Genomic DNA, 18,303 nt, shown 5'->3' on the forward strand with positions numbered 1-18,303 from the left:
ACCCTGCAAATCTCATTTCTGATTTCAAAGAGATCATCTTTTTCACATCTTCTCCAAAAAAACCAGTTTCTTTGCCATTAAAAAAAATAATAATAACTTACTTTTCTCTAAAGTTCAACCTGATGCTGCAGGTACTAAAGGTCATTAACAAGAAATACTTGGGGGGCACCTGGGTGGCTCAGTCAGTTAAGTGTCTGCCTTCAGCTCGGGTCATGATCCCAGGGTCCTGGTATTGAGCCCTGTGTCGGGGTCCCTGCTCTGCCTCTCCCTCTGCCCCCACTCCTCCCTGGCTTTTGCTCTCTCTCAAATGAATAAATAAAATCTTAAAAAAAAAAAAAAAGAAATACTTGAGCACTGGGAGCTTGATTATCCATTTTGCTGAGAAATTAGTAATTTAAAAACTGTAAGAGCAAATATTCCACTGTGGTTCCTATTCCTATTAATGAAAGGATTTATTTGTGGAGAACAGGCCTTCACTGGAGAAGGATTTACAAGGTCAAGTCTTAAATGCTCAGCTGACTCCTTAAGGACTCTGTGATATCAGATAAACTATCTACCACCTCTGAGCCTTCATTTCCTCACCTATGAAATGAGATTAGAAATCTCTGCTGCCTTTTATAAATATTATGAGCTTTAAATTAGATGAAGAAGTGATAACACCACTTGACATTTATTAAGTACTTACTATGTGCCAGGCACTGTGTTAAGCAGTGTGATGAAGCTAAGACAGACACTGTGTTAAACTTAGGAGCTTAAAACAACAACCATTTTATTTACTCATGATTCTGTGAGTCAGCAATTTGGGCCGGACTCAGTTGAATGGTTTTTCTGCTTTCTTGCCTGTGGTTATGCATATGGCTGCAAATTATCTGGCAGATCTGATAGCCTAACTTGTTGTCCCTTCTCCTATGTCTGGCAATGAGTGGTCACTGTTAGCTGCTTGGTCTAAGGGCCCTCCACTGGGACATCTTGTCTCTCCTTCACTGACCTCTTATCCTCCAGTAGCCAGGCCAGATTTCTTCACATGGAGGTTTCAGGACAGAATTCCAAGAAGTAAGAGCAGAAGCTGCAAGGCTCATTGAATTCTAGGCTTAGAAATCCCACATATCACTTCCATGACATTCTATCGATCAAAGCAATTTACAGGTAAAACCCAGATCCAAGGGTAGGGTGATTAACTGTATGCTTTTATGGGGAGAGAGGAAAAATCACAGTGTAAATGGGCAGGCATACAAGGATAGGAGGAGTTATATTAGTCATCTCTGTGAACGATTTACTGTGCTTGTCAACATACAACCTCATCTAACCTGCACAGCAATATTGTTTTCCTCATTGAACAGATGAGGAAATAGGCACAATGAGGTTGAATAACTTGCTCAAAGTCACATCGTCAGTGAGTGCCTAAGCTGGGATAGGAACCCAGGCAGCCTGACTCTGGAGGCTATGCTCTTTTATTAAGTTCTTACAATGGTAATCACATTATGATACAGATTACTTATGTTTGCCTATGTCCAGTTCTTTCCTTCCGGGGCACATGATAGACTACACTTCCCACCCCTTATAGTTTAAGTGGGGTCATGTGACTGGTTCTTGGCCAATGGAGGCATTTAATAGCAGATGTAAATTCTTCATTCTCCTTTATGCCTTACCTCTAATGACCCTAGAAACCAAGGGTTGAAGTAGTGGAGCTATAAGCTAGAAGTAGATCCAATTGCTGAGTTAGGATTCAAAAGGAAGCTGCCAGATCTGCAGCAGAAAGGAAAATTGCATGTGTTAAGCCACTGAGTTTTTGAGATTTATTATTGTAGTGAAGCCAGTTCTCTCCTGATTAATACAAGCCTCACTGTATTTTTCTACTTGTAAAGTGAAGCCATAATCTTAAAAAATTTTAATTAAACGGGGCACAGGTCATGATCCCAGGGTCCTGGGATCGAGTCCCGCATCGGGCTTCCTGCTCCTTGGGAGCCTGCTTCTCCCTCTGTTTCTGTCTCTCATGAATAAATAAATAAAATCTTAAAAAAAAAAAGAGTATGGGTTCTACATCTTGAGTGCTTGAGTTTAAATCCTCACCCTATCACTGACTTTGAGAAAGTTACTTAATCTTTCTGTGCCTCAATTTCTTCAACTGTAAAACAGGGGGGTAATAATAGTACTTACTATACAGTGATGTATAGATGTGCAAAGAAAATGTAGCTTTTTTACTTCCTGTAGATCTTTCTCATAACCCACTGCTAGATAGCAGAGGGCTGCTTTGGGGGGTGAAAGAGACCATGTTACCTTCTTCTGGTTTTAAAAGACTTTCAAGGAAGTATTTAGCCAGTCAAAAATCTGTCTTCATCATGGAGCTATTGCCCCCTTCCCTTATCATATTTTCCCCAAAGATGGTATAAAGAAAACCTGTCTTTGTCCTATGCTTGTCTTTTCCTCTCAGGGCGCTGTCTCACTCACAACACCTCTGACACAGCTGTGTGGGAGTTTTCCTTCACCAAGCAGTTCTCCGCAACACCACCTGGATGTCCTATAATTTAACCAGTTCGGGCACTATCCACCTGGAGGTAGCATCAGATCTTACAGGTTAAGGGCTCAACCCCGCAACTGTCCTGACCCTACCTCACAGGCCACTTGCAAGCTCAGGTTGTCACCGGTACTTGACCCATCCGCTCTAAATCAGAAGTTCTCACAACCCCTTCCTTGGGTTCAACTAATTTGCTAGAGTGGCTCACAAAACTCAGGAAAACACTTTATGTACTGGTTAACAGTTTATTATAAAAGGATATGATAAAGGATGCAGATGGACATCCAGATGGAGAGGGACATGTAGGGCAAGGCATGTGGGAAGGAGCCGTGGCGTTTCCGTGCCCTCTCTGGCCAGCCATTCCTCCAGCACCTGCATGCACTTATCAGCTTGGAAGCTCTTCACACCCCATGCTTTGGGGATTTTTATGGAGGCTTCCTCACGTAGGCATGATTGATCATTAACTCCATTTTCAGACCTTTTCCCCTCCCTGGAGAAAGGAGGGTGGGAATGAAAATTCCAAGCTTCTTATCATGGCTTGGTCTTTCTGGTGACAAGCAACTCATTCAAGAGCCCATCAAGAGTCACCTCAGAACAAAAGACATTCACCCATTAAATTCCAAGGGATTTATGAGCTCTGTGTTAGGTATGGGGTCAAAGACCAAACATTAGAACAAAAGATACTCCTAGTGTTCCTTTTTTTAAAGATTTTATTTATTTATTTGAGAGAGAGTGAGAGAGCACCAGCAGAGGGAAGGGGCAGAAGGAGAAGCAGGCTCCCTGCTGAGCAGGGAGCCCGATGTGGGACTCGATCTCAGGACCCTGGGATCATGACCCGAGCCGAAGGCAGATACTAAACCAACTAAGCCAACAGTGTCCCATCTTTCTGTATTCTTTGCACACCAGGCACACACTGTAGGGAACAAGGAGCACTGTCTTTTCTTCTACTTTCATTCAGCCCATCCATCACAACCCCTTGCCAGAGGTAGGCAGAGTGCTTTGCATGGAGGTCTCATTCCAAGATTCCAAATGGGGAGTGTGTCAAAAACTCCTTTGATTCTGGCTTTTTATTCAAACCTATGTAATAATCCTTTGCTCCCAGACCAGTCAGTTCACATGGCAAATAGCTTACTTCCCCTCCCCACCCTTACCCATGATTTCTAGGTACTGATCAGGACAGGCTTTCTCCTTCATCATCTTTCCTACGGGGACTGCATTTATGCTGCTCAACCTCCTTGCTCAACTTGAATGACAGAAAGGTAAAATCTTTAGGTGATAAAGACACTACATGGCTCTTGATATGAGTTATAAGTCAACTAGGAGCTAGAGTTAACTGCAAATAGAAATGCATTTATTTAATAATCTCCAATACTCTACCATTAGAGTGTTGTCATCATCGCATCATCATCGTATAGGAAGTGCTTATTTCTCCTTCAATGCCCTTCCACTCTTCTCATGGATTTACACTGCCCACCCAATTTTGGAATTTGTAGTGGTTTTGCCTGTTAAGACAGTCGGAAGGCAGTCCGCCTGCTGTTTGCCTCAAACGCAGGAAATGGCCATCGTACCACATGGGCTCTTTAACACCCACCCACATGGCCCAAGACACAAGCAGCAGATCCTCCAGCCATTGGAAGCCAGGCACCACTGGGGGGCCTGCTGTGCTTGGGGAGGACAGATTTAAACCATCTTCTTATTTACATTTATATCCCACAGATATAAATTAATTGTTGGTCTTTTTGTTTTCTATAAACCAACTCGGGTTGTATACATAGCCTACAAATGACCAAGAAATGTTTACATCGGGGACGCCTGGGTGGCTCAGTCGGTTAAGCGTCTGCCTTCGGTTCAGGTCATGATCCCAGGGTTCTGGGTTCGAGCCCCGCATCGGGCTCCCTGCTCAGCGGGGAGCCTGCTTCTCCCTCCCCCACTCCCCCTGCTTGTGTTCCCTCTCTCACCGTGTCTCTCTCTGTCAAATAAATAAATAAAATCTTTAAAAAAAAATATTTACATCAGTGGCAGCTCAACCAGCGGTGCTCATCTCATACAGACTGAATAAAACCGTCTCTGTGTGAGGCCAGGGGCTATCACCAGAACCTCTCCTACTAAGTGCCAAAGCCCCACATACCACACTTTGGCAATTATTTCTCTGAGTGAAGACATGGTTTTTGCATCTCTAGATAAATGGATTTGCCAGACCATATAAGAACCTGAGGGTTCTGGATAAATCTTACTTTTAACAAGCCCTCCAGGTAATTAATGGGATTAAATTGAATTACAGTTCTTTCTTGGTGACTGCATATTATTTAAAAACAAAAACTAAACCTGTTATTCATTTGCTTCCTCTTTGAGGTTAAATTATCCCAAGTGAATCCAGTTAAGGAGACCTCATGTGTATCTCTTTAAGCTGTGGCCAGAAAGAGCCAACAAGAGTCTATGGCAATAGACTGAAGTTTTGCCAAAATAAAAAATTAAGACCTGTGCCTTGGGGCAGTTACAGAACTACAACATGACTCTTGGTTTTCATGTAAGACAAGAAGGCCATCCTGGTCATTGATGTATGCCTGCCCTCACTCGTTAGTCAAGCACACAGGTGGGACTGCGTGGGAGTCAAAATCTGGACGTTGCCCCTCCTCCTCACCCTCCTAGCCCTGGTGAGATATATGCAGCTGGTGTGATCCCCATTGCTGGGCTTCCTGAACCTTCTCCCAGAGACTTGCAGAAAGCAGCCTTCAGGTGCAATTTCCCAGATGGGATTTATCTAATTTCTTTTGAGTTGGTGAGGACTGCCCTGAGAACTAGAGTTAGATTACTTCTAACCTTGGGAGAGTCATTTCCACACTGTCGCAGTTGGTACTGAACCAGTAGCGACTTTCAGTGGAGACTGTGAATGGCCATGCTCTACACAAGTGCCTGGTGAGTGCCCACACACCTCTCCTACCCCCAAGTTTTTCTCTCTCCGCGTTTAAAGTCAGTTATTCTTTCTCTCAAATGCTCTTTGTTCAGTGGTTTTTGGTTAATGTGCTATGAGAGATTAAAGTGGTGACTGGAAAAAATATGTCAAGCTGCAGTTCCAATAACCAAGTATCATTTTGGGCAGCTAAGAGTGCCTATTGCCTGCAGTTTCTTTAAAGTGGGGTTTTTTAGGGGCGTCTGGGCGGCTCAGTCGGTTGAGCGTCTGCCTTCACTCAGCTCATGATCCCAGGATCCTGGGATCAAGTCCCCAATTGGGCTCCCTGCTCGGCAGGAAGCTTGCTTCTCCCTGTCCCTCTGCCTGCCACTCCCCCTGCTTGTGGTCTCTCATTCCCTCTCTCAAATGGATAAATAAAATCTTTTTTTTTTTTTAAAAAGACTATTTATTTATTTATTTGACAGAGACAGCGAGAGCAGGAACACAAGCAGCGGGAGTGGGAGAGGGAGAAGCAGGCTTCCCGCCGAGCAGGGAGCCCGACGGGAGGCTCGATCCCAGGACCCTGGGATCATGACCTGAGCCGAAGGCAGACGCTTAATGACTGAGCCACTGAGGCGCCCTAGATAAATAAAATCTTTTTTTTTTTTTTTAAGTAAGGTTTTCTAGTCTCATAATACTGAGCCAAGTCTCGGGGTCATCAGAAAAGGGGCGTGCATATGCGTGACCGTGTCCTGCGTGTGCACACGGGCTGGGGTTGCAGCGGCTGTAGGCTGGTGCAGGCCAGAGGAAGAAGGAAGGACTAGCACAGATCCTAGAAATGATAGGTGCTGTAAAGTGCAAAGAACCATCTCATTTAGGATCTTCCCACCTCCTCAACTTTGTCATCTTCCATTTTAGTTCTTTATGTGATCTTCGAGGACTTAATGTAATTTTCTGTTACATAAATTATATTTAATAGTTTAATTAGAGGTATTGTATTTATTTGTCTGCCCTCTCTGTTCCACCTGTGAAAATGTATGTTCCCAGAGGGCAAGAACCTTTATTCATCACCGAATTTCTAATGCCTAATAGGTACTTGGTAAAAATTTGTTGAATGAATGAAGGGTTGAATGCACTAAGCACTTCACATATATTACCTTCAATACTCTTGTAGAATAATTATAGAAATAGTCTTTTTCTAACTTTTTTTTTTTGCTGTTATATATACTTAACAACAAGAGCCTGTGGGTGAATTGTAGAAATCCAAGTTTAGAGTATGGCATTTGGAATATAAACATCATATAACCTGCTAAAGTGCTTTTATGAAGACTACACACATTTCTCTGATAGACTGTTTTTAATTCCTTGCTTGTTTATCAAGTTTGCATGCAATCTATTTTAGGGCTGCTAGTCTCTGCAGTCTGACCACAACTGTTTAAATGTGTCCGTCCTTTCAGTCTTCATTGTCCTAAGTCTAGCCCAGAGCTGCACCTCATTCTTGGCAGAATTCCAGAGTTAAAGATTGTTCCAGAGTCCTCATCTAGGGCCACATAGCCCCACTCAGCCTGTTACTGCTTCCTAAGTAAAGCACCCTGTAGATTTATCGCTTGGATACTTGTCCTAAAGAAAGATTCAGACCTTGGAACAGGGACGGTAGATGCATCAAGTGTCAGAAAAGCATGGGATATTTTTGAATGGTATTGGTTCATAAGTTTTAACCCCTCTTCTTTGTGACTCTGTAAAACCTTTCAAATGAAATCTCTAGGTTTTGCCTTCTCTGACTCTTCTGTTCCTTACAGTTTTGTCTTTTACAAGGTATACCTGTTTTTAGTGGAGTATAAAATGACAGATCTGCATCTTTGTTTTAATGCCCTGTGAAACCAGAGTCTACTGGTAGGATAGCATGCCCATGCAAGATTACATTTTTCTCTGTAAGTTACAGTGTCTAAAACAGGGAAAAGAATTATAAATAGTATACATTAATAGTGCTAACTTTCAAAAGATTTAGAAATAGAAAAATTACATACTTGCGAGCTTTCATTTTTGTCTCCTTTCTTAAGTCTTAATTATTCCTTTTGAAATTCAGATTTTAATTTAGATGATGTCCATTAAAGTAACATGTACCTATTATATTAGAAAAAGAGAAATAAGAAGATAGTACCAAAGACAGGATCTCTTGCATGTTAAGTGAAACATTGATACATGTGCACCCGCACTTGGCTGGTGGAGTGACTTGAAATAATTCTTTTGAGAATGAATTTTACATAATACACAGCAAGAGCTGTTCATAGATTTTTGACCTAATAATTCCACTTTCCATTGGGAAAAAAATTAAAATGTCTAGAGACTAGATATGTAGTTTACATGATATTCATAATTTACATTATCTATTGGAAGGAATAGATAGAATTATATTTCTGTTTACAGTTACATTATATTACACATATAACTATTAAATTATATTTATGAAGACCAGGCATGGAGAAAAGCTTTTGTTTTTTAATATAAGTGACAAAGCAGACAGTTATATCACTGGGATTCCACATGTGGAAAAATAGAAATACATCAGATGCAGCTCTTTATTCCCCAGTAGGGCTGTGGCCGGAGCGGCTATGGTGCTAGTCTCTCTGAGCCATCCAGCTCCATCCCTGTCGCTGAGGGGACACCCGCCCTCGGCACCGCCGTGACTAAGCAGATGACACTTTGTGGTACCCTCAAGGCCACAAAGGCTGGTTGACGCAGATTCCCGCCACTCCCCAGTTCCTGGACATGATACTGTCTGCCTCTTGAGAGAAGACCATCACCATGTAGAAGCTGACCAGGGAGGAGACTGACTAGGGCATCCCCAGCGTGTTCCTCAGGGTCATCTCCTCAGATGGCCAGACTCCTGAGGTGGAGCCCTCCGGCTTTGGGATCTCTCAACGGATACCCCACACACAGATTTGTAGGCCATACCAAGGGTGTGCTGAGTGAGGCCTTCTCCTCTGACAATGTCGCAAATTGTCTCTGGCTCCATACATAAAACCATTGAGTAGTAGAATACTCTGGGTGTATGCAAATATACTGTCCAGGATGGGAGCCATTCGGAGTGGGTGTCTTGTGTCTGCTTCTCATCCAATAGCAGTGATCCCATCATTGTCTCCTGTGGCTGGGACGAGCTGGTCAGTGTATGGAACGAGGCAAACTACAAGCTGAAGACCAATCACATCAGCCACACAGGGTACTCGCACGCTGTGAGTCTGTCTCCAGATGGCTCCCTCTGTGTCTCTGGAGGTGAGGAGGGCCAGGCCATGCTGTGGGACCTCCACAAAGGCAAGCATCTTTATACTCTAGATGGTGGGGACATCATTAGTGCCCTGGGCTTCAGTCCTAACCGTTACAGGCTCTGTGCTGCCACGGGCCCCAGCATCAAGATCTGGGACTTAGAAGGCAAGATCATTGTAGACGAACTGAAGCAGGAAGTTATCAGTACGAGCAGCGAGGCGGAGCCACCCCAGTGAACCTCTCTGGCCCGGTCTGCTGATGGCTAGACTGTTTGCCAGCTACAGGGGTCTTGTGTAGCGGGTGACCATCGGCACCTGCCAGAAATCTATGACAGAGCTTTAGAAATAAAAAAATTGGTTTTCTGACTTTTAAAATTAAAAAAAAAATACATTAGGTGTAAACTGGAAGGAAATACTTATTTTAGAAAGGTAGAATTAGGGGCGCTTGGGTGGTTCAGTTAGTTAAACGTCTGCCTTCAGCTCAGGTCATGATCTCAGGGTCCTGGGATCGAACCCCGTGTAGGGCTCTGTGCTGAGTGGGGAGTCTATGTCTCCCTCTCTCTGTCCCTCCACCCTCCCCCACTGCTTGTGCTTGTGTTCCCTTGCGTGCTCTCTCAAATGAATAAAAAATCTTTTTTTAAAAAAAGGAAAGGTGGAATTAAATATGGTCTCAAGTTTTTTTTCCCCCTTGTAATCAAATGTAAAAAAAAAAAAAATCTAAAAAGATCCTAGAAGGTCATGTAATTTCTGGGAAATGACTACACAAACTACATTGAAATAAGGTCGGCAAAAACCTTAGCTCAAACCTGAAATGCAATAAACAAATGCCCATTGGTTACCCATAGTATTCCACTGCTCAACTTCACTTACTCTACCAATGCAAATATTTACAACCCAGCTCTGGGGACCCTCACGGTGTATCTCCACTGTTTTCAAAAGCTGTTGAGAAATATTTGGAATTCTATATAGTACTGTTCAAGGGGTATCCAACAACACAGGAGGAAAATAAGGGCCCAGATCACGTAATTAGGAAGGAATGCTGTACCTAGAAGTATAGCATTCCCCCTTCATAGGCCAGCTCCAGGGAGAGAAGCTGATCTGGGGGACTGGCCAGTCTTATTTCAGAGCTGCCCTTGGAAGACAAGGCCCTGAGGAGAGAGGTCACTACTCTGGAAACCAGGTGGATGCCTGCTGAGTGGTCAGGGAGAGACAAGCCAGGAAGTGAACCAGTGGGTCTGAGAATGAAGCTCTTCTAGGGCTATTGTTTGGAGGGGACAAAAAAAACCATAATTCAGAGTATATTAAGCATATCAAGACTGTATTGGCTTGTGTAACTAGAAAGTCCATAATTTCTAGGAGTTCAAATGACTTCAGCAGGATTTTTTTCCTCCTTTTCTTTCTCTTTCTCTGTGTCTCTTTCCTTATACATTTTTCAGATCAGCTTCTCTTTGTCTGTTGGCCTCTTTTACTTTGGTTGGCTTTCCTCCAGGGGGTAGACTTTGTTGCGGGCTGTCTCAGGTCTCTGTCCTCCATCTTAGAGACCCCCCAAATAAGAACTCCAGGGGTCTCCTTTCCTATTGTATTACATGTACAAATGGTGGTTGGGTTTCCAACACGTGGTGGCTGTGAATTAGACTTAACAAGGGAACGTCCCTTGCTCAGGATGCTGTGCCTATGGTGCTGAGTACCTATTGTGGTTGGTGAGATCAGGGCGATCTTTCTCTCTGATTAAAAATACATTAAAAAAAACCACTGACGTTAAGAGTCTCTCATATCATTAGTGAAAAATTACCCTGAAAGTAATAGAGGATTGCAAAAACTCCCATTAGAAGTAGTTGTCTTTTTAAAAAGCCCTGCTTGCTAACCATGGCTCTCTCTAATACAGAATTTCAGGCAGTAAAACAGAGTTAACTGAATAAACTTGAGATATGGTTGGGAAAACAAGCTATTCTTTTTTTTCTATTTTTTATTTCTTATTATTATGATATTGTAATCACCATACATTACATCATTAGTTTTTGATGTAGTGTTCCATGATTCATTGTTTGCGTATAACACCCAGTGCTCCATGCAGAACGTGCCCTCTTTAATACCATCACCAGGGTAACCCATCGCCCCCACACCCCTCCCCTCTAGAACCCTCAGTTTGTTTCTAAGAGTCCATAGTCTCTCATGGTTCGTCTCCCCCTCCGATTTCCCCCACTTCATTCTTCCCTTCCTGCTATCTTCTTCTTTTTTTTTTTTTAACATATAATGTATTATTTGTTTCAGAGGTACAAGTCTATGATTCAACAGTCTTGCACAATTCACAGCGCTCACCATAGCACATACCCTCCCCAATGTCTATCACCGAGCCACCCCATCCCTCCCACCCCCCACCACTCCAGCAACCCTCAGTTTGTTTCCTGAGATTAAGAATTCCTCATATCAGTGAGGTCATATGATACATGGCTTTCTCTGATTGACTTATTTCGCTCAGCATAATATCCTCCAGTTCCATCCACGTCATTGCAAATAGCAAGATCTCATTCCTTTTGATGGCTGCATAATATTCCATTGTATGTATATACCACATCTTCTTTATCCATTCATCTGTTGATGGACATCTTGGCTCTTTCCATAGTTTGGCTATTGTGGACATTGCTGCTATAAACATTGGGGTGCACGTACCCCTTCGGGTCCCTACATTTGTATCTTTGGGGTAAATACCCAGTAGTGCAATTGCTGGATCATATGGTAGCTCTATTTTCAACTTTTTGAGGAACCTCCATACTGTTTTCCAGAGTGGCTGCACCAGCTTGCATTCCCATCAACAGTGTAGGAGGGTTCCCCTTTCTCTGCATCCCCGCCAACACCTGTCGTTTCCTGACTTGTTAATTTTAGCCATTCTGACTGGTGTGAGGTGGTATCTCATTGAGGTTTTGATTTGGATTTCCCTGATGCCAAGCGATGAAAACAAGCTAACCTTGTCTCAGTTTTTCCCTTTTATTTTGAACCCCTGATTCTATAAAATCTTCATTCCCCCCTCTTCCTGCACCTAGCGGTGCCCATGCTAACAGCAGCTTCCTGGGTTGGGGCTGGGGTAGGGCAGTAATGTGTGTCTGGGTCATTTGTAAGTTGAGTGTTCATAAGGTGGGGACTGTCTGTCCTGCATTAGTCGTTCGGATCTCAGCTTTTAAGTAGGTTAGTTGTCTCTTCTCTAATGAGGAAGTACTTGTTCTCTTAACATTCTGGCAACATTCCGTTTGCTCATTTTCTGCTGTCCAAGTCCTACCGATGAATATGCCTATCTTTTGATCCTCAGGTGGTGTACGCAGCAGAAGGAAAACTTGCAGATGGAAAGGAAGAACAGGTGGAAGTGACAAGAGCAGAAGAGAGCCAGACGAAAGCAGCCAAGGTCTGTTAAGACTGTTCATAGTTCTAGGGGAGGGGGGTGGGAGGATGGGTTAGCCTGGTGGTGGGTATTGAGGAGGGCACATTCTGCATGGAGCACTGGGTGTTATGCAGAAACAATGAATCATGGAACACTTCATCTAAAACTAATGTAATGTATGGGGATTAACATAAGAATTAAAAAAAAAAAAGACTGTTCATAGTTCTAAAGTGTTTCAATAATGCAGAGTACACTCATGGCAATGAGCATTACCCACCCCTCAATCAGGTTCTGTAGGAAAGAACAATGAATGATGGTCCTCTATTCTCAGAGTTCTTCCCAGCAGACTGTTAGAGGGGACTTGACATCCTCATTAGCTAGTATTCCTTGGGGTTAAGACATGGAGGATTTTTTTTTTTTTTTGAAAAGGCAAAAGTCCAAGTGTAGAGGCCACATCTTACTCACTTTTGTACATTTCTGCGCTAGCTCCAGTGCCCAATAAATATTGAGTAAATGACATGGCCAACATTATCAGCTAAGAATAGTTCATATTCAGTATTTTTAGCTGATTAATTCTAGTCATTCATTTAATCATTCATTCAGCACACATTCTTTAATGATGAAGATTATAAAAATAACTTATTGTGCATGTACCATAAGTTAGGCAATGAGCTAAGTGTTTTATGTCCATTATCTCAATCCTCACAACTCTATGAGATAGTTGCTGTTAGTATTACCATTTTATAGGTAAAGAAGCCTGAACTTGAAGAGGTTAGGTTAGTTTCTCCATGCAAATGGCTGATAAATGGCAGAGGCAGTACTTGTCTCTAAGACATTCTGATGCTTAAAGTCTGTGCTTTAAACCCCAGTGCTATTGAGTATTAGGAGATAATCCTTCATGGGTGTCTTGCATTTTTTTCATGTATTAAAGAAACTGGGATGTTTGTTCTGTAAAAATTTCCAGAGTCTGGATTTTTCTGATTGCGTCCTTAAAGTATTTAATGTTTTCACCTTTCCTCTGTATTTTCTGTCAACTGGTAGTCAGATATAGAAGCTTGATCAAATTTCAGCTCAACTTTTTTGGGCAAACCTACTAAATAAGTGGTATTGTGTTCTTTCATATGCCAGAAGACCTGTAATGTAATGTCTCTCTTTTCTATAATATTAGCAGCCATTCATATTGAATATCTGGTTCAACTAGTTTTTTGAGGTTGCAGAATAGTGATTTTCTATTATATCAATTATATATGTATATAGTGTATGTGTGCGCATAAGAACCTCTTTACTTATTAGCTAGAATACTTCTGTAAAGAGAAACTTTCCCTTATCCATTATTTGGTTACTTAGCAGTGTACTTTGTTCAGGGATGGCAGGAAGAACGTTTGACTCTTTCCTTTTACTTGTATATTTTCAAAATAATGAGCTAATTCCCATGCATCTTCCTGGTTATCAATTAATTGTTTTTATTATGATTATGAACTCAAAGATTTAAATATATTCAATGGTTTTTAATGTATTGCAGTTCTTCTGGTTGATGATAAAATCATCTCACATTTTATACATCTGAGCCTCTGCAAGTTGGCCCCTGAGTCATTTGACACAACCCCAAATTAAAGAAGTTGGTAACTTCTTTACTATCTTGTATGACACGATGTCCCAGCTCATCTTTTAAAATTTCCTGCCCAAACTTGGAACGGTCATTTCTCCAAAGAATCTTGGTTCTCCTAAGTGGAAAATGCTATCTGGAGATTCCCAGTTTTTATATTGGCAACTAATTAAAAAACAAAAACAAAAAGCATGTCTCTGGACTGGATTCAGCCTGTGGCTAGTCTGTTGACACCTGGCCAGACTTAAGTGATAGTAGTAAGAATTAAGAGAAGAAGATGGATCATAAATATATTTTTTCCATGGTTTTTTTTATTGTAGAAATACACATGACAAAATTTACCATCCTAACCATTTTAATTGTACAGTTCAGTGGCATTAAATACATTCATAATGTTGTACAACCATCACCACCATCCATCTCTATGACTCTTTCATCTTGCAAAACTGAAACTCTATACCCATTAAACAATAACCTCCCTTTTCCCCAACAACCACCATTCTTCATTCTGTCTCTATTATTTTGACTAATCTAGGTACCTCATAGAAGTGGAATCAATCAGTATTTGTCTTTTTGTGATTGTTTTATTTTACTTAGCATAATGTCCTCAAAGTTTATCCATGTTGTAGATATATCAGAAAATTCTTCATTTTTATGGCTGAATAATATTCCATTGTATGAATTATATCACATTTTGCTTATCTGTTTGTCCTTCAGTGGGCACTTGGGTTGCTTCCACATTTTAGCTATTGTGAATTACACTGTTAAGAACACAAGTGTACCAGTACATTTTTGAGATACTGCTTTCAATTCTTTTTGGTATGTATTTACAAGTGGAATTGCTGGGTCATATGGTCATTCTATTATTAATTTTTTGAGGCACCTCCATTCTGGTTTCCATAGCATCTGTACCATTTTTTATTCTCATCAAGAATGCAGAATAGTTTCAATTTCTCCACATTCTTACCAACATTTGTTATTTTCTGTTTTTTGTTTTTTGTTTGTTTTTCTTGACAGTAGCCAAAACATAGTAATTGGTATGTGGTGGTATCTCAGAGTTTGTTTGTTTTTTTTTATTTTAACCCAGTATACTTAATATACAGTGTTATATTAGTTTCATGTGTACAATATAGTGATTCAACAATTCTACACATTACTCAGTGCTCATCCCAACACCTGCACTCTTCAATCCCCATCATTTATTTAACCCATCCCCCCACCCACCTCTGCTCTGGTAACTGTCAGTTTGTTCTCTACAGTTAAGAGTCTGGGGGTTTTGTTTGTTTGTTTGTTTAAAGAGAATTTTTTTTTAAAGATTTTATTTTATTTAGAGAAAGAGAGATAGCAAACAGGGGGAGGGACAGAAGGAGAGGGAGAGAGAGAATCTCAAGCAGACTCCGTGCTCAGCATGGAGCCCAACTTGGGGCTTGATTTCACAAACCCGAGATCATGAACTGAGCCAAAATCAAGAGTCAGATGCTTAACCAGCTGAGCCATCCAGGCACCCCTGAGTCTATTTTTTGGTTTGTTGTTTTTCTTTGTTCATTTGTTTCTTAAATGCCACATATGAGTGAGATCATATGGTATTTGTCTTTCTCTGATTGACTTGCAAATGACAAGATTTCATTCCTTTTATGGCTGTGTAATATTCCGCCACACACACACACCACTTCTTCTTCTTTTAAGTAAAGTCTACCCCCAACATGTGGCTTGAACTCACGACTGTGAAATCAAGAGTTGCATGCCCTACCAACTGAGCCAGCCAGGTGCCCCATATCACATCTTCTTTATCCATTCATCCATCAGTGGACACTAGGCTCCTTCCATAATTTGGCTATTGTAAATAATGTTGCAATAAACATAGAGGTGCATATATCTTTTTGGATTAGTGTTTTCGTATTCTTTAGATAAGTACCCTTTAGTGGAATTACTTGATCATATGGTAGTTCAATTTTTAATTTTTTGAGGAACCTCCATACTCTTTTCCACAGTGGTTGCACCAGTTTGCATTCCCACCAATAGTGTAAGAAGGTTCCTTTCTTTCCACATTCTTGCCAACGCTTGTTATTTTTTGTGTTGTTGATTTTAACCATTCTGACAGGTGGGAGGTAGTATCTCATTGTGGTTTGTTTTGCATCTCCCTAATGATGAGTGATGTTGAGCATCTTTTCCTGTGTCTCTTGGCCAGCTATATGTCTTTCTTGGAGAAACGTCTGTCCAAGTCTTCTCATTTTTAATAGGATTATTATTTTTGGGGAGGAGGTGTTCAGTTAGAGAAGTCCTTTATATGTTTTGATACTAACCCTTTATCAGATATGTCCTTTGCAGATATCTTCTCCCATTGCATAGGTTGCCTTTTGGTTTTGTTGATTGTTTCCTTTGCTGTGCAGAAGCTTTCTATTTTGTTGTAGTCCCAATAGTTTATTTTTGCTTTTGTTTCCCTTGCCTCAGGGGCTCTATCTAGAAAAAAAATTGCTAGTTGATGTCAGAGAAATTACGGCCTGTGCTCTCTTCTAGGATTTTTATGGTTTCAGGTCTCACATTTAGGCCTTTAACCCATTTTGAATTTATTTTTGTGTATGGTGTAAGAAAGTGGTCCAGTTTCATTCTTTTGCATGTTGCTGTCCAGTTTTCCCAACACCATTTGTTGAAGAGACTGTTTTTTTCCCATTGGATATTCTTTCCTGCTTTGTCAGAGATTAATTGACCATATAATTGTGGGTTTATTTCTGGATTGTCTATTCAGTTCTGTTGATCTCTGTGTCTATTTTTGTGCCAGTACCATACTGTTTTGAACCCTACAGCTTTGTAATATAACTTGAAGTCTGTAATTGTGATGTCTCCAGCTTTGCTTTTCTTTTTCAAGATTGCTTTGGTTATTTGGGGTCTTTTGTGGTTCCATACAAATGTTAGGATTGTTTGTTCTAGTTCTGTGAAAAATGCTGTTGGTATTTTGATCAGGACTGCTTGGAATGTGTAGAGTGCGAAGGGCAGGGAGGGAGAGAACAAGGATGCCAGGCCTGCTGCCTCCCACAACACCGGAACTCGCAGGGGCCAGAGCCGGAGAGAGCCAGGGAATGGCAGGACCTCAGGGGGGTGTCACTGAGTCTTCTGTGGTGGTCACTAATTCCATGGCAGCACACTCTAGGAATGGCCTGAGGTGTGCACAGGCTCCTCCATCCGCGTTTCTTCCCCGTCCTGGCTGCCAGGTTACAGGCATCCGGGCAGTGGCCTGGCCACTCCTCTGGGTCATGGCTGGGCTCACCGACACACCGGCCACAGTTTTCACTGCCACCCCTACCAATCCTGGCACAAGGGCCACTTGCTCTGAAATTATTTTGAGGCAAGAAATTTTAAAAGATGGTTTCCACAGAGACCTTTTAATAGAAGTGAAATTTGGAGAAAATACTGAGGACTTCCAGGCCTGCTGACTCTTGATTAAACAGTACATCCTGACAGGACTTTTTGTGAATCCATATGAGCTAGCTTCATTTCGAGAGAGAAACGTAACAGAGGCAGTGATGGTTTCAGAAAATTTTAATATAGAAGCTCCCAGTTATTTGTCCAAGGAATCTGAAGTTCTAATTTATGCCAGACAAGATTCACAGAGCCTTGTTTCCAAGCTTTTTTGCCTGTGCACTATCACTATTAATTGGCCGCATAGTCAAGATGGGGAAACCTTTATTGTGGTCAAGAACCCTGATTTCTTGATGTATTATGACCAAGAGTTTCCAATTTTGGAATGCTGATCTCACGCAGAAGTAGCAGATCCTTGGGCTTTGAAGAATAAGGATATCTGCCGATGGAACAATATGAAATATAAATCCATATATAAGAATGTGACTCTACAGATTCCAGTGAGATTGACTATACATTACTTCTGTAGTATGTTCAATGACTCTGCTCATTACCCTCCTGTATCCTACTTTGATCCCTGTGGCTATTTGCAAATATGGCCATTTTCCCCTATAAGTTTTATGGAGTTAAAAGCTTTCTATGAACCTAAATAAGACTTATTTACTTCATTTCGGTTAGGAAAATGAGTACTTTATGTATTAGAGACAAATAACTCTCATTTTGTAAATAAAAACATTTTAATTTCAGTTAAAAATTGAGAAAATCATTATAAATAAGAATAAAATAATTTAGATGAAAAATGTGTAGATTGCTTTGGGTAATATAGACATTTTAACAATATATTTTTTTTTCCAATCCATGGGCATGGAATGTCTTTCCATTTCTTTGTGTAGTATTCAATTTCTTTCATCAGTGTTTTATAGTTTTCAGAGTACAGGTCTTTTACCTTTTTAGTGAGGTTTATTCATATGTATCTTATTTTTTTGTTGCAATTGTAAATGGGATTTTTTTTCTTAATTTCTCTTTCTGCTGCTTCATTATTGGTGTATAGAAATGCAACAGATTTCTATATGTTGATTTTGTGTCCTGTGACTTTACAGAATTCGTTTATCAGTTCTAGGAGTGTTTTGGTGGTGTCTTTCAGGTTTTCTATATATAGTTCCGTGTATCTGCAAAGAGTGAAGGTTTTACTTCTTTCTTACTGATTTGAATGCCTTTTATTTCTTTTTGTTGTCTTATTGCTGTGGCTAGGACTTCCAGTTGAATCAAATGTTGAATAAAAGTGGTGAGAATAGTGGG

The 18,303-nt window shown here is 41.0% G+C and overlaps 2 pseudogenes; both read left to right on the plus strand.

Annotated features, from left to right (window-relative positions):
- Positions 1–1,357: 1,357 nt before the first annotated feature.
- On the plus strand, positions 1,358–8,935 carry LOC123847054 (small ribosomal subunit protein RACK1-like; annotated as a pseudogene).
- A 7,963-nt stretch (positions 8,936–16,898) lies between these two features.
- On the plus strand, positions 16,899–17,619 carry LOC123847055 (phosphatidylinositol-glycan biosynthesis class X protein-like; annotated as a pseudogene).
- The last annotated feature ends 684 nt before the right edge of the window (positions 17,620–18,303 follow it).

Source organism: Mirounga angustirostris, unplaced genomic scaffold (assembly GCF_029215605.1).
Source record: "Mirounga angustirostris isolate CCGP_5_RB_7025 unplaced genomic scaffold, mMirAng1.0.hap1 SCAF_6, whole genome shotgun sequence".
NCBI lineage: Eukaryota > Metazoa > Chordata > Mammalia > Carnivora > Phocidae > Mirounga > Mirounga angustirostris.